The sequence below is a fragment of the Glycine soja genome, chromosome 9 (genome assembly GCF_004193775.1).
Source record: "Glycine soja cultivar W05 chromosome 9, ASM419377v2, whole genome shotgun sequence".
Classification (NCBI taxonomy): domain Eukaryota; kingdom Viridiplantae; phylum Streptophyta; class Magnoliopsida; order Fabales; family Fabaceae; genus Glycine; species Glycine soja.
In genome coordinates this window covers 14,099,953-14,116,961 of record NC_041010.1, presented here as the reverse complement: position 1 = coordinate 14,116,961, position 17,009 = coordinate 14,099,953, and positions in this window count along the sequence as shown.

Here is a 17,009-nt window from a genome sequence, read left to right as displayed (position 1 = left end):
GGACTCGGGAAGGTTCCAAGTTAGTGTACCAGGTAACAGCTACCCCAGTAAGACTTTCTTGGAAGGAATGTATCAGCAATTCCTCATCTTTTGCGTATTCCCCCATCTTCTGACAATGCATCTTTAGATGGTTCTTGGGACAAGTAGTCCCCTTGTACTTGTCAAAGTCCAGCACCTTGAACTTGGGAGGGGTGATGATATTAGGTACTAGGAACAACTCTTCTAGGTTAGCAAAGGCATAATCTTCACCTCCTTTAATGGCCCTAAGCCTTTCCTCTAGATGATCCAACTTTCCCATTCCTGCCATAGTCATGAGGGTTTTAAACCGCTGTGGAACATGAGGTTGTGGTTGGGGGTGATACTGAGGGCCTTCCGAAGTGTTTTCAAGGGGTATACCACCAACTGCTTGCCCTTCAATGGCATATTCGAGCCAAGGCTCGAAGTCGGCTAGATTGTGATGGGGAATTTCATGTGTCTCCCCCACGGATTAAGAGACATGTGCATGATCAGTTCGGGGTTGTTGGCTCTCAATGGGTATAGGAGTGGAGTTATTGACATTCTTATTGGGACTGTACGCCACATTGGGTGGCGTATAGTTGAGAGGCAAGCCATATGGTGGGAAGGCGTGCTCGTTTTGAATTTGCACATCATGGGGGCTGCCCGTACTTCCCAAATCTTTGCCTACCATATCTGAGGTTGGATGATTCATTTGGTTGATGCCGGATGGGGACATCAGGTTCACCTTAGCAACAACGCTGGTAGCGGCAATTGCATCCACATTGGCTTCCATTATCTTCTTCACGCTCATCATGGCCTCCATCATTGTGGCCATTTTCTCTTTAATGGCCTCCATGTCGGTCTTCATCTTCTCTTGTATCTCCTCTACTTCACCCATTACTCTAGCTCTAGCACAAGTTCGGTGAGGACGCCGTAAAGCATGTTTTTTTTTTTGATAACAATGATTAAGTTCATTTTATTTTATTTTTCAAGGAAAGAATGCAATGAGCAATGCAACCAATGAAAAGCATGGATGTATGCGAATGATGTACAGTTGAAGTATTGCGAATTTTTACGCAGGATATGGGGTTGAATCAATTTATATTTTCAATATGGTCCATGACATCTTTCTCAAGGTTAAACTGGAAGTAACAAGGACATCAACAATCCTAAATATGTTTGGCAGTAGACGAAGCAGTGATGTGACTCGATTCATCTTTTGCCCCAATTTTGCAAGACGGTTACTTCCATATTTCAACTTGACTTGATGAACCTTTTTATAAAAGCATGAGCTTGGTTCAACCCTATAATCCAAGGAATGGCAATTCTGATCGCCAATACTTCAACAACATCTCATAGGGATGAATGACTCGGGCATACTTTAAGCTATGCATGGAAAATGTAATTATGAAATTGAGATGCCCGAAGAAACACCATTTCCTAGTTAACCATGCATTAGGTACCATGTTCAATTATTTTGTTTTGTTGTTGGGTTTATGATCCCAACATGGTTGGCTCATGGTACCGAATATATGCAACTAAGAATGCAGCGTGAATTTTCGTACTTCCCTTTTTTTTGTTTTTGTTTTGTAGAGGAAAATACAAGGATCATGTATGAGCAAACAAAAAGTATGTTGAACGCATATGATGATGCAATGACTCATGCAAAATGGGAATGTGATAACGGACAAATGCAGGAACGATATGTTCATTATGATGCTGAAGAGATGTTTATGCGGTGCATGATATGAATGCATTTTACGGACACGAGAGCCCGGAAAATTATCTCTTCTTACTTGCGCATTTGGGGGCGCAGTGCCCCATGTGTACAATTAAGAAGGTGATATGGACCTTCCGGCTTCCCGTGACAAAGGACGAGACCAACATACAATGCATGCTAGAGATAAAATGTGGGAGTGACTTGATTCGCACTGATTTTTGGAGTAAAAACGTGGGATAAACTCATTTTTTTCAAAAAGTTATAACTAGTCAAGATCTGAGCGACAATACAAACTTCCTAGCGGTTTCTAATCATATGGTCCATTAAGTCTATCATATGCTGACAATAGCTGAGAAGTCCGTGGATCTCCTTGGGGGCGGAGTAGGTGTCCGCCATTGCTTTGGCCTTGGCTAGCAATCGGGGAAGTTCTTGACTCCTGTTCAAAGTAAGAGCAAATCGGTCCGTCCACATTGTTGCCTCTTGGTGCAACGAATCAATTACCCTTTCCCTTGCTTCCCTTTCTGCTGATATCTTGGCGTACTCATCCTCTAGCCTTTGCTCGTGAGTCGCCGCTAGATTTAGCTTCTCTTTGCACTTATCAATGATGGCCCACATATTCCCTTCAGTCTCGCTTAACTGTTGGGACAAATTTCTTTTTGACCTAAGGCAAACCTTTGGCTCATCCTTCAAGATCATGCCTTTGACCCGTGATGATTCCTTTCACCTCTTCGGAGATCATGCCTTTGACCCGTGATGATTCCTTTCACCTCTTCATTCCAAGGCTTCAGCTGTGGCCATACTGACGTCCCTTAGTTCATCATACTCTTTTCAAACTTTGATGGCTATGGACTTGAACTTCTCTTCGACTACCCGGGCTCTTTCAAGCTCTGCCTTTAGGGCTTTTACCTCATCACTTTCTTCCGAAGCTTTAACCTCATCGTCTCTCACAGTCTTTAGATTTGGGAGCCAATCCAATCCTTGTGTTCGGACTCTCAGCCACTTATGATAGCTGCCGATGATCCCATTACTGCTTCCCCTAAGCTCTCTGTCCTTTCTTCACACCGCATCACATGCCTTGTGAACTCCTTAGAGTACCCTCGCATTGGGGTTACTGAAACCCCGTGCGATGAAAGGCGTGATGCTTTTGTCTGATGGCACTCCTCTCATGGGGTAGCCAAGCTGTCTTATGGCGAGGACGGGATTATAATTAATACAACCCCTTGTTCCATCAAGGGAACATTTGGACATCCTTTGCATGAAGATAGAATCCTGATTCTTCCTTCCTTCTAGCGAGGGAAAAAATTAACAGACGCCCCTCCATGCTAGCCAAGAGTTGGTCCCAATTCGCCTTTCCTTTTTCGATGCACGAGCGGTTACCTTGTAGCGGATAGACGGGCCTACCTTCTTGGAGAAAAGGGTGTGAAACCAGCCACACATAGAGAGCCAGTGCACAACAAACAATTCTTGCGCCGCTCTTTTCACATCCCCGGTCGAACATGTCATACATGGCCAAAATGGCGACGACCGAGCTTTCCTTGCCATGATGAAAGGGGAGGAAAGCGTCAATCACTGCTAGGTCCACTAACCCTTCCATATTCGGAAAGAGGACAACTCCAAAGATCAAAAGCGCCAAGATGTCAATAAAAGAAAGCCCATTCGCCTTGATTTGCCAAGGCCTTTGCCCTTTCCTCCAAACACTTCCTTGGTACTCTGACTACTCCATTTCTGTTTTGCTTTACACGGTCCAACTCTTGTGCTGAGATTTTCACTACCTTGGCAACTCTTGTCGTGGAGGGATAGAACCCAGAGAAAAGATATGGCTTCCTTCCTCCCAGTGGGCATCCCAGGATTTCTTCAAACTCTTTCACAGTCGGCACTAGCTGGAAGTCCTCAAATGTGAAGCACCTTAGGGGCTGGTCATAATACTGGGAAAGGGATGCAATCGGTTCCATGGAGACTTCTACCCTGGCTAGGTCCCAAATCTTACCATAGGCTTTGCGGAAGGCTTGCCGTTGAAGTTGACCCATTTAATTGCCCCAACTCTCGTAAACTAGTGACCTCTAAGCTCTTGATTTTGACTTGATAGAACCTCTTTTTAAGCGAAGGCTTTTGACCATGTTTTACCAAAGTGAAATAAAATCTAGTGCGAATCAAAACTCCGACATCTATCATGGGTGGAATGGATGAATGCATGAAGAAATGCATATGACACAGATGCAATTTATGAATACGGGAGCCCGAGAAATTGTTTCCTTCTTGGATACAACGTTTGGGCAGCATGGCACCCAACGTATGTTTTTAAGAAGGAGACACGGACCCTCCGTCGGTTTGCTAAAGTGAGGGGATCAAAGACGAAACCCACGCATGATGCATATGCGAAAGGCACAACACGGGGATGTACATAGTACCACAATATTCACAAACAAATATAAGCAAAAGGGTATATGATACTTATGCATGGCAGTGTGAAAAATGGCACGCAGCGAGTTTGCCCCATGCCCCTATTTAAAGGGACCTATATGGGAGGGAACTAACTAGGCTTTTAGTAATAACCCCCAAGGTAGTCATATCTCTCTTGATGGTTTCTAGAGGTATCATCCCCTTCGAAGAACATACTGCAGCAGTAGGGACTACTAGCAATAATATGTTTTCAAAGAGAAAAACTCTAGATGAGGGTTCACTGTAATCAAGCAAGTCGGAGACCTAGCATGATCACGGATTCACCTCCACTCCTTATGTTCCCACGAACCCGGGTATAGGGCCCTTTTTCAACTCACCGTGTGTGCAAATAGTGTTGGTGTTTGTGTGCATCAAATGAATAAATATTTGCTTCATGCATACATTTTAAAACGCACTAAAAGCAACAAAGAGTTTATATACACAAGAACATAATGAATGGAAACTAACAAAGGGGTAAGTCACGGTAAAACATTGCACAAGATTAAATTGCCTAACTCTCTAAAAATAGTCCCCAGTGGAGTCGCCAACTGTCGCAACCTACCCTTCGGCGGGAGGGCGACGCGTGACTCGCGGGATGCGTGTTCCACGAAAGGAATACGCGCGGAGTCGCCACCAACGTTTATTTGAGGAAAACGTCGGAAAAACCGGAAAAGACGCGATCTACGAACTTTTAAGTGAAAAGGTTCGGGAGTTGTATTTACGTACGGGGAAGGTATTAGCACCCCACACGTCCGTCCCAAGGGACGGCAGCCTTTAATCGAATGTGCAAACATGACTTTGATTTTTATGTTCCCTTTTTATGTCTTTATATCCTTTATACCTTTTTTATATTTTTCTCTTTTTGTGGTCGACAAGGGTGTTTCCCTTTGCTCCTACGTATTCCTCAATTTGTGATGAGGAAATCAGACCTACGTAGTTCTTTCTTATCAAGTGATTCTCTTTTTGCTTAAGAGGTGATCATTTTAAGGCGTTGGACCTTAAAAATGACCCATTTTACTTAGTAAGAAATTGAAATGACAAACTTAACAAAACCTATTTTTGTGGACGAGCTTGACTATGCGAGTTAATTTTAGCCTTAATTTCAGTTTAGTTATTAGTCAATTCGATTAAGAATGAGAAATCCCAAAGAGAAGAAACGTCCGATTGATTTTCCGCTTTATTTTACTAAAAGATGTTTTTTGATTATTATATAATTTTTTACCTCTTTTTTGATTTCCAACGTGGTTATGGCACGACCGAACGGTCGGAACTTATTTTAACCGAAGTTAACGGATAATACAATTCAAACGATCGGTGGAAATTTATTTTATTTTTAAGTTAAGCGAGAAATGAATTAAGTAAAATGGCTTAAGCACGTCAACATGGGGTATTAAAAGTAAATGAAACAAGAATAGAAATACACAAAACACAATGTGGACCACTACGGGTACATAGAATGAATCGAAAAGCTTGGTTCGAGGTACTTACCCGTTGAAGATCGAAGAACGATGAAGAACGAATGAAGAACGTCGAAGAACGGTTGAAACCTTTGCGAAATTCTTCACGGAAAACGTTACGGAAACGTTTCAGAAGCGCCTCGGCTTAGATTTTCTTCACGGAAACAATTTTTCCAAGCAAATTCGAAAGAGAGAGAAGTGCCTAAGGGGCTGAACCCTTTTCTTCTTCACTTCCTCCCCTATTTATAGCAAAATAGGGGAGATGGTTGCCGCCCAGCTCGCCCAGGCGAGCCAGGTTGCTTCCTCCAGAAGCAACAACCTTCTGGAGGAATCTTCTGGAGGGCCCAAGTGGGCCTGGTTGCTATTTGCACCCCCATTTTTGCTAAGTACACCCCCCATGCCCTTTTTTTGGTGATGCTTTTTTCGTAAAGTTACGGAAACTTACGAATTTTGTAACGATACTTGTTTTCTTTCCGTAATATTACGGAACCTTGCAGATTACATAATCATCCCCTTTTTGACTTACGGAATGTTACGGAACCTCACTTAATTATGCAACGATGCTTCCATTTGATTTCCGGTGTGTCACGGAAACTTACGGATTGTGCATCAAATATTTTTTTGTTTTCTGGCATGCCCTGGAATTTCACAAATTGCCTAATGATGGGTGCCAAGCACCTCACAAGGACCAAAGAAAGGTCGCATGTCATCAAGCAAAGGTCTCCGGACGAAATTAGGGTATGACAATCTTGTTTTTGTGTTGATTTTAGGTTCTATCAATTTTCATTCATAATATTCTTGTGCTGAACCTTTAGATCTAAATTTTCTTCCAAAATATTGATTAGAACAAAAAACACAAAAATCTAAGTGTAAATCACTTAATCCATGTTGTCTTAGAGTCATGTTTAGTCATAGTAATTGTCACATTATGCTCTAAGTTTGTGTTGAATTTTTATTTTGTTTATTGAATTCTAGATACATTTGTTCATGTATTCTTGTCATTCTTATCCTATCTTTTGAATTTTGAGTCTAATTCATGCATATTATTTAGTTCATAACATGTTCTAAATCAATTCCTAGAAGTAGTCTTGTTGTTGAACTCTTTTTTTGTTTTCTAAATTTCGTACATGATGCCTATGATTAAGTTGAGTTGTGGTGCTGAGTTGTGGCTGGATTTGAGAATCAAATAAGTCTTAAGCTCTCTTGAATTGTGTTAATCAAGATAATTGAGCATAAGAAAACACAAATTGTAACTATCCAAGCCTTAAGCAACATAAACACTACTCTTGATTTCTAGGTTGAAATCGCTGGTGCTGGCAACTTGAACATACGAACTTGTATAAATTACTGGGAATTGGTCACTACGTTTTTCAAGCTGAAATTTTTACTGAATTTTCTAGACATCTGGACCAAAATTATAAAAAAAGAACCAAGCGATTTTAATTAAAGGAAAAAATAATAAAAATCACACAAGTTGACAGAAAAATCAGTGTCCAGGAAAAGAAAAAAAGTGAAAGGGAAGTGTGCTTGTTGTTTTGGCTCAAAATTTGTTCTATAATTGGTGCCTATTTTATGCCAATCCTAGTTCTAAAATTTCAATTGAAAATTATTGTGAAAACAAGTGCCAAAACTAGAGGTTTCTTGAGTCTTTTTTTATAGTTTTTTTACTCTACTCTAGAGCCATTCTAAGTTTCTCTTTGAGTCCTAACTTGCTTTTATGTGCTTTTCATTGCTTTAATTGTTGAGTCATCCTTGAAAATTTGTCTTGTCAAAACTCTTTTGGTTTAGCTTTCATCACATTTTTTGGTCTGTGGTTATTGCTTGTGTCTTTGTTTCCTTGTTTGTGAGTTTCCATATAGGGAATTGGAAAGGAGGATTGGTGTCATCCCTTGAAGAATTTGAGTCAAGAAGAAATGGGCCAACCATCTTAAGAGCTATTGGAACAAGAAGCACTCCAAATTGAGTGAAACACAAAAGAGAGAATAGCCACCAAAATTGAGGACTTTTTTTTTATAATTTGTAATTGGCAATTTTCTTTGCTTTCAAACTTTGTAACAAAAAGGCCTTTCATTGGAAGTAAGTTGGGAGCCTCCAATAGGTCACCCTACTTCCATTTGTGTGTAATAATTTTAGGCAATTTTCCCTTAGGATAGTGAGTGTTTTGTTGGGAACCTTGAATAAGGTCATCCAAACACTCTTAGGATCCGCCTAGTTTGCATTTCTTGCACTTTAATTTCTTGCTTACTTTCATAGCTTATTTCCTTTACCCTCCATTGTCGAACCGCCTAGATAGTTGCCTTTTACCAATTATTTTTTACCTTATCTTTCACACCTCTTTTAGTGTTTATTTTGGCTAGTTTCAACCATAGTTTCTTTTACCTTTTGTTTTCAAACCCCCAACAAGAAAGAACCATAACTTAGGAACCAACATGAGTTTTCATTCTTCATCTAGTGTTAATGGTGAGGGTTCTACTCCTAAGGACCACTTGTATAAGATATTAGATGAGTTGAGATCCCTTAAGTTGTGGAAAGAAAAACAAGAGAGAAAAGAAAAAGGAAAAAAAGAGTGGAAGAAATAAGTCAAGATAAAAGAGAGAAAATAAGAGAGGAAGAAAGAAGAAAAATAATGAAAGAATTGAAAAGAGAAAAACATGCCTTGTATAGTAGTCATGACTCTTGCAAGAGTTTAAGTGAAGAACTTAGCGACTATTATAGAGGGCGAGATAGTTCACATACTAAACATCATTCCAAAAGAAGAGAAAAGGATAAAAGGCCTCAAGAGGTTAACATTAGCCTCCCATATTTCCATGGAAAAGATAATGTTGAGGCCTACTTAGATTGGGAAATGAAGGTTGAACAACTCTTTGTTTGCCATCATATTAGCGAAGAGAGAAAAGTTTCATTGGCTACCCTTAGCTTTCAAGGATACGCCCTCTATTGGTGGACTTCCCTTGTTAGGGAATGAACGATTCATGGGGATCCTCCAGTAGAGTATTGGAATGATCTTAAGAGTGCCTTTAGGAAGAGGCACATTCCCTCCTACTATGAAAGGGAGCTTATGGACAAGCTCCAAAGGCTTAGACAAGGGAGTATGAGTGTTGAAGAATATAGACAACAAATGGAACTACTCCTTTTAAGAGTTGGACTTAGGGACGAGGAAATAACAAGCATAGCTAGGTTCCTTAGTGGTCTTAATATGGAAGTGAGGGACAAGGTTGAACTCCTTCCATATAGGGACCTAGATGAGCTAGTCCAACTTTGTATAAGAGTGGAGCAACAACTTAAAAGAAAGCCTTCTTCAAAATCTTATGGCTCTCACTCTTATCCAAGGAAGGACCAAGCCCATGGAATTTTGGGGGCTGCACCTTCTAAACCCAAGGAAGATAAGGGTAAGACCATAGAGAAATACACCCCTAAGACTAGTTCCCAAGAAAGGACTAGCAACATTAAATGCTTCAAATGTCTTGGGAGAGGTCACATTGCCTCTCAATGCCCCACAAAGAAAACCATGATCATGAGGGGTCAATACATTTATAGTAGTCAAGAGGAGACTACTTCTTGCCCTTCCTCTAGTGGAAGTGAGGATGATGTAAGCGGTGAAGAGTCTAGTGAGGAAGTCTACCCCCATGAAGAAGGTGACTTCTTAATGGTTAGAAGGCTCCTTGGAGGTCAATATTGTGATCTATCTCAATCCCAAAGAGAGAACATCTTTCATACAAGATGCAAAATTTTAGATAAAACTTGTTCTCTCATTGTGGATAGTGGATCTTGGGCTTGAGGTTATTCCTCAAGTAAAGGAGTTGTTGGATGAGGGTTTGGTTCGCAAGAACTTAAATCCTTGTGCTTTGTTGGTGCCTAAAATAGGTATTATTAGGCACCAAATCCCTATGATAGGTGGTATGATGAATGTGTTGAGTGGTGCAACACTCTTTTGTAAAATCACTCATGCACCTAACATCTTCATGATTTGTGTACATAGGGACTCATTAGGTAGATTTGTTCTTATTTTTTGTTTCAATGCAAACCTAGGTGCTCATGTGGGACACCTTAGGTTTGTCGTAATTTTTTGTAGGAATAATCAACATGAAAATAAAGAAAAAGGTATGTTTTATTCCATTACTTTCCTTAACTTTTTAAATAGTGATCAAGGGCTGCCCATGGACCCTAAGAGAATAAAGGTCATTCCTGAGTGGCCTACTCCACCAAGTATAAGGGAAATTTGGGGCTTCAATATCTTAACTAAATTTTACAAAAGGTTTGTCCCATATTTTTCTATACTTGTAGCACCACTCATTAAGTTGGTGAGGAACTATATTCTCTCATGGGAAGATGGCCAGGAAAGGGGTTTTCAGTCCTTACCGTACTCTAACATTCCCAACATCACTAATACATATGTTTTTATTCATTTTACAAGTGTTGAGGAAAGAATCCATGAGTTTCAAGAACCTCTGGATTTGAGGTCAAATCCTTTTCAAGGGGGAGGGAATGATGCAATCCTATATTGGGCCAAAGATGCAAGAGAAGGCCCTAGGGTTCTCAAGAGCCTTAGGGTAGATTTTGGGCGCATGGGCTAAGTATGAGCCCACTTATCTTTGTATTTAGGGCTCCATAATGTAGGTAGGGTACCCTCAAAATGTAGGATTTTTTTAGCCCTTGTATTTTAGGGCACCTAGACTAGTTTTTGTATTAGGGGTAGTTTTGTAATATCACGTGCATTAAATGAATATTTGATGTGTGTGTTGAGAAATAAATTTAATTGAATTGGGAGAAGCCCAATCCAATTAAATTTTAGAGGGAGAGGTGAGCATTTTCTTGCTACACCCCATTGCCACATCATATAGTCACACTTTGTTTATGCCCTTCATGCTTTACATGCCTCATGACACCTAAGCACACTTAGTGCAGAATCTTGGACTTGATCTTGGATTAGTGGGCTGAACCATATCTGAAATGCTTAATCGAGACTTGCGCTCCCGGATAAGGGGCCAGTAGTTTCCTTTTATCAGTTTCTGGGCCACCCCCTGATATTAGAGGGGGACCAACTGTGCAAGCACAACCAGAGAGGGAGGCTATCACGCAACTACTATGCATACCGGGGCAAGATTTCACCCGTGCCGCTGCAAAGAAACGAGTGCGGATCATGCGCACCAACATGACCACTATTACACAGATATGGATGACGTTGCTACTTAGCAACATTCTGCCCAGCGACCGTAATGCTGATTTCCACCTGCGGAACTATCAGTTGGTCTGTGCCGTCACGACATAGGTTGGTATGCATTATTTCCAACTGATTTCTAATGCCATCTACTATTTGCAGGGGTCGCGCCCACAAGACACCTAGTGGACCCAATGAAGTCCAACAGGGCTCTAGGGTTTCCAGCTCTGGTTACGGGCCTCTATCAGTCCTACAGGGTGCCTGTACCCCCCCGGCAAAGTCATGCCATCGCGATGTAGGTAAGTATGCATATGGTTCAACTGATTTCTGATACCATCTATTGTTTGCAGGGATCACACCCACAAAGACACCCAGTGGTCCCAAAAGAATTCCAACAGGGCCCTGGGGTTTCCAGCTCTGGTTACGGGCCTCTATCAGTCCCACAGGGCGCCCGTCCCCCCAGCAGGTTCATGCCATCGTGACATAGGTGTTGGATTGAGTGGCCTCAGAATAATTAAGAAGGGGGGGGGGGTTGAATTAATTATTCCTAAAACTTTACCAATTAAAAATTACTCTTTTAAGGTTTTTACTAAATTGTTAAGAGAATGAGGAGTAGAAGAGAAACTTAACAGAAAGTAAAAGCGAAAATTAAATGCACAGCGGAAAGTAAAAGACTAGGGAAGAAGGAAACAAACACACAAGAGTTTTTATACTGGTTCGGCAACAACCCGTGCCTACCTCCAGTCCCCAAGCGACCTGCGGTCCTTGAGATTTCTTTCAACCTTGTAAAAATTCTTTTACAAGCAAAGATTCACAAGGGATGTACCCTCCCTTGTTCTCTTTGAAACCGTAGTGGATGTACCCTTCACTAGAACTGATCCACAAGAGATGTACCCTCTCTTGTTCTCAGTCAAACCCAAGTAGATGTACCCTCTACCTGTACCACAAAGGATGTACCCTCCAATGTGTTAAGATAAAGATCTCAGGCTGTTACACCTTTGATACTTTGTGAATAGGGATACAAAAGAATTCTCAGGCGGTTAAACCTTTGAACGCTTTTGTATTAGGGAATGGGAAGAATCGAAAGAATTCTCAGACTGTGTCGTTTTGAATTCTTTGACAAGGGAAAAGGGAGACACAAAATATTTCAGGCGGTTAGTCCCTTGTTCTTTTGGAAAAGAGAGAAGAGAGACACAAAATGAATTCAGGCGGTTAGTCCTTGGCGAATTCTTTTTGGCAAAGGGAGAAGAGAATAAAAAGGATGAATAGCACAAGTTTTTAAGGTTTAGAAAACCAGAAAACTTCAGAAAGCTTTTGGTACAAAGAAGAAGAAGAAGTTCAAAGAGATTCAAGGCTTGTAAAGGATTTTATGAGATTGTTGTTCGAAAGATTGATTTAAAATGCAAAACAAAGCCTTGCTTTTATAGACTCTTCATGTCTGGTCAAGAAGGCCATTCAGAAGAGTTATAACTTTAAGAAAAACTTAAAACCCATTTGAAAAAGTCAAAACCTTTTTGAAGAGTTACATCTTTTGATTTTTCAGAAACAGTCACTGGTAATCAATTACCCAATAAGTGTAATCGATTACACAAAGCTTTTGAGTGAAAGGATGTGACTCTTCACATTTGAATTTGAATTTCAACATTCAAGGGCACTGGTAATCGATTACCAAAACATTGTAATCGATTACAGCCTTTTGAAAATATTTGGAACGTTGTAAATTCAGTTTGAAAACTTTTTCAAACTCATTTTGCTACTGGTAATCGATTACAACAATATGGTAATCGATTACCAGAGAGTAAAAACTCTTTGGTAAAGGTTTTGTCAAAAACTCATGTGCTATTCAAAGTTTTGAAAGATCTTTTTAATACTTATCTTGATTGAGTCTTTTCTTCATTCTTGAATCTTGAGTCTTGAATCTTGATCTTGATTCTTGATTCTAGGCTTTCTTCTTGAGTCTTGATCTCTAATAAAATGATGCCTAATTTCTATATGCTTGTTTCTAGAATGAAGAACTGGATTCTTAGATATGTTTATGGCACTTGTGTTGTCACATTTTATGGGAATGTGATCTAATACTATTCCATAGTCAGATAGTTGTTGTTTCATCCACAAAATTTGTGCACAACAACTACCAGCAGAAATATATTCTGCTTCTGCTGTGGATAAAGCTACACTATTTTGTTTCTTGCTATTCCAAGAAACAAGTGCAGACCCTTGTACCACTAGTACTCTTCCTATCTGTTTTTGATCCAGCAAAGTCTGAATCTGAGTATCCTACTAGGTTACATAAAGAATTCTTAGGATACCATAATCCTAAACTAACTATTCCTAATAGATATCTTATGATTCTTTTTACTGCCAATAAATGTGAAAACTTTGGATTTGATTCAAATCTGGCACACATGCATACACTAAACATAATATCTGGCCTACTTGCAGATAAGTAGAGATCCAATCATACCTCTGTATTGCTTCGGATCAACAGGTTGTCCAGATTCATCTTTATCAAGATAACAACTTGTATTCATAGGAGTAGCCAAGTGTTTTGAGTTTTCCATTCCAAATCTCTTAATGAGTTCTTTGCAATACTTTGCTTGATTGACGAAGATCCCATCATTTGTTTGTTTGATTTGTAGTCCAAGAAAGTAATTTAACTCACCCATAATGGACATCTCAAACTCACTTTGCATATCAATAGAAAACTCCTTGCACAAAGATTCATTAGTAGATCCAAAAATTATATCATCAACATAAATTTGTACTAACAAGATATCATTATCCTTCTTTTTTATGAATAAGGTAGTATCTACTTTTCCTCTAGTAAAATTCTTTTCTAATAGGAATTTACTTAATCTTTCATACCAAGCCCTAGGTGCTTGTTTTAGGCCATAAAGTGCCTTCTTTAATCTATAGACATGGTCTAGTTTTTGTGAATCTTCAAACCCAGGAGGTTGTTTCACATATACCTCCTCCCGAATCAGACCATTTAAGAAAGCACTTTTGACATCCATTTGATATAGTTTAAAATTCATAATAGATGCATATGCTAATAACATCCTAATTGCTTCTAATCTAGCTACAGGTGCAAAAGTTTCTTCGTAGTCTATACCTTCTTCTTGGTTATATCCTTTTGCTACAAGTCTAGCTTTATTCCTAATTACTATACCATTTTCATCCAATTTATTTCTAAATACCCATTTAGTTCCTATGATTGGATAATCTGAAGGTTTTTCTACTAATTCCCATACATCATTTCTTTCAAATTGATTTAATTCTTCTTGCATAGCTACTATCCAATGGTCATCTATAATAGTTTCTTTAAAGTTTTTAGGTTCTATTAATGAAACAAATGCCATATTATTGCATAAATCTTTAAGAGAATGTCTAGTTGTTACCTCTTTTGAGATATCACCGATGATGTTATCAAGAGGATGATTTCTCGAAGTTTTCCATTCTTTAGGAAGATTATCATTTTCTTGTGCTGTGTCATCTTGATCATCCTTGTCTTCATCATCTCTCTTTCTTTTCAGATTTCTTTCTTCATTTTGAGTATCTTCCAAAGTATCTGTAATATCATCAACAAACTCCTTTCTCGGGGAGGTAATGTTAGTTTCATCAAAAGTAACATGTATTGATTCCTCAATTGTCATAGTTCTTTTGTTGTATATTCTAAATGCTTTACTATGTAAGGAATACCCAAGGAAGATACCCTCATCTGCCTTGGCATCAAACTTTCCTAGACTTTCTTTACCATTGTTTAGAACAAAACATTTACATCCAAAAACATGTAAATGTGCAATATTTGGTTTTCTATTGTTAAAAAGTTCATATGGGGTTTTCTTAAGAATAGGTCTAATTAAGGCTCTGTTCATAATATAACATGCGGTGTTAACCGCTTCTGCCCAAAAGTATTTTGGAAGAGGTGTGTCATTTAAAAGAGTTCTAGCAATTTCTTCTAGGGCTCTATTTTTCCTTTCTACTACTCCATTTTGTTGTGGTGTCCTGGGTGCAGAAAAATTGTGTTCTATACCATACTCATCACAAAACATTTCAAAATCATTGTTTTCAAATTCACCTCCATGATCACTTCTGATGGAGATGATTTTGAGATTCTTTTTGTTTTGAATAACTTTGGCAAGTCTTCTAAATGCATGAAATGCATCATTCTTATGAGTAAGAAATAAAGTCCAAGTATATCTAGAATAATCATCAACAATTACTAATGCATAGTAACTTCCACCAAAACTCATGACCCTAGATGGTCCAAACAAATCCATGTGCAATAATTGCAATGGTTGAGTGGTAGAAACAATATTTTTAGAATTAAAGGATACTTTTGTTTGTTTACCTTTTTGGCATGCATCACATAACTTATCTTTTTCAAATTTTAATCTAGGCAATCCAATAACTAGATCTTTTGAAATTAACCTATTTAGATGATCCATGTTAATATGAGCAATTCTCATATGCCATAACCATGGATCACAGTCTTTACTTAAAAAACATCTATCATTTATAGATTTTTGTTTTAGATCAATCATGTAGACATTATGTTCTCTAAAACCTATATGTTCAATATCTTTGTCATGCTCATGCTTAATAACACATTTTTCAGAATCAAAAGATACTTTATATCCTTTATCACATAATTGACTAACACTTAATAAACTATGTTTCAAACCTTCTACAAGCAACACATTTTCAATAGGAGTAGAAGAACTCGTACCTATTTTACCTACTCCAATAATTTTGCCCTTGTTGTTGTCGCCGTATGTAACATGTCCACTTTTCTTGGGGGAAATAGTTGTGAATTTGGATACATCACCCGCCATGTGCTTAGAACATCCACTGTCTATGTACCATTTCTTCCTTATAGAATCTTCTTTGTTATTCTCATCAGATTTTGTCATGAGACACAAATTGACTTGGTCTTCATCATGATCGTTGAGTAACCTGTTCCCGAAAAAACTTTTGAAAGACAAAGAATCTTAAGAGGCCATTAATCTTGAAGTTGTTAGACTTTCTACAAGAAACCTGCTCTGATACCACTTGTTGGATCGAGTGGCCTCAGAAAAATTAAGAAGGGGGGGGGGGTTGAATTAATTATTCCTAAAACTTTACCAATTAAAAATTACTCTTTTAAGGTTTTTACTAAATTGTTAAGAGAATGAGGAGTAGAAGAGAAACTTAACAGAAAGTAAAAGCGAAAATTAAATGCACAGCGGAAAGTAAAAGAGTAGGGAAGAAGGAAACAAACACACAAGAGTTTTTATACTGGTTCGGCAACAACCCGTGCCTACCTCCAGTCCCCAAGCAACTTGCGGTCCTTGAGATTTCTTTCAACCTTGTAAAAATCCTTTTCCAAGCAAAGATCCACAAGGGATGTACCCTCCCTTGTTCTGTTTGAAACCCTAGTGGATGTACCCTCCACTAGAACTGATGATCCACAAGAGATGTACCCTCTCTTGTTCTCAGTCAAACCCAAGTAGATGTACCCTCTACTTGTACCACAAAGGATGTACCCTCCAATGTGTTAAGACAAGGATCTCAGGCTTTTACACCTTTGATACTTTGTGAATGGGGATACAAAACAATTCTCAGGCGGTCAAACCATTGAACGCTTTTGTATTAGGGAATGGGAAGAATCAAAAGAATTCTCAGACTGTGTCGTTTTGAATTCTTTGACAAGGGAGAAGGGAGACACAAAAGAATTCAGGCGGTTAGTCCCTTGTTCTTTTGGAAAAGAGAGAAGAGAGACACAAAAAGAATTCAGGCGATTAGTCCTTGGTGAATTCTTTTTGGCAAAGGGAGAAGAGAATAAAAAGGATGAATAGCACTAGTTTTCAAGGTTTAGAAAACCAGAAAACTTCAGAAAGCTTTTGGTACAAAGAAGAAGAAGAAGTTCAAAGAGATTCAAAGAGATTCAAGGCTTGTAAAGGATTGTATGAGATTGTTGTTTGAAAGATTGATTTAAAATGCAAAACAAAGCCTTGCTTTTATAGACTTTTCATGTCTGGTCAAGAAGGCCATTCAGAAGAGTTATAACTTTTAGAAAAACTTAAAACCCATTTGAAAAAGTCAAAACCTTTTTGAAGAGTTACATCTTTTGATTTTTCAGAAACAATCACTGGTAATCAATTACCCAATAAGTGTAATCGATTACACAAAGCTTTTGAGTGAAAGGATGTGACTCTTCACATTTAAATTTGAATTTCAACGTTCAAGGACACTGGTA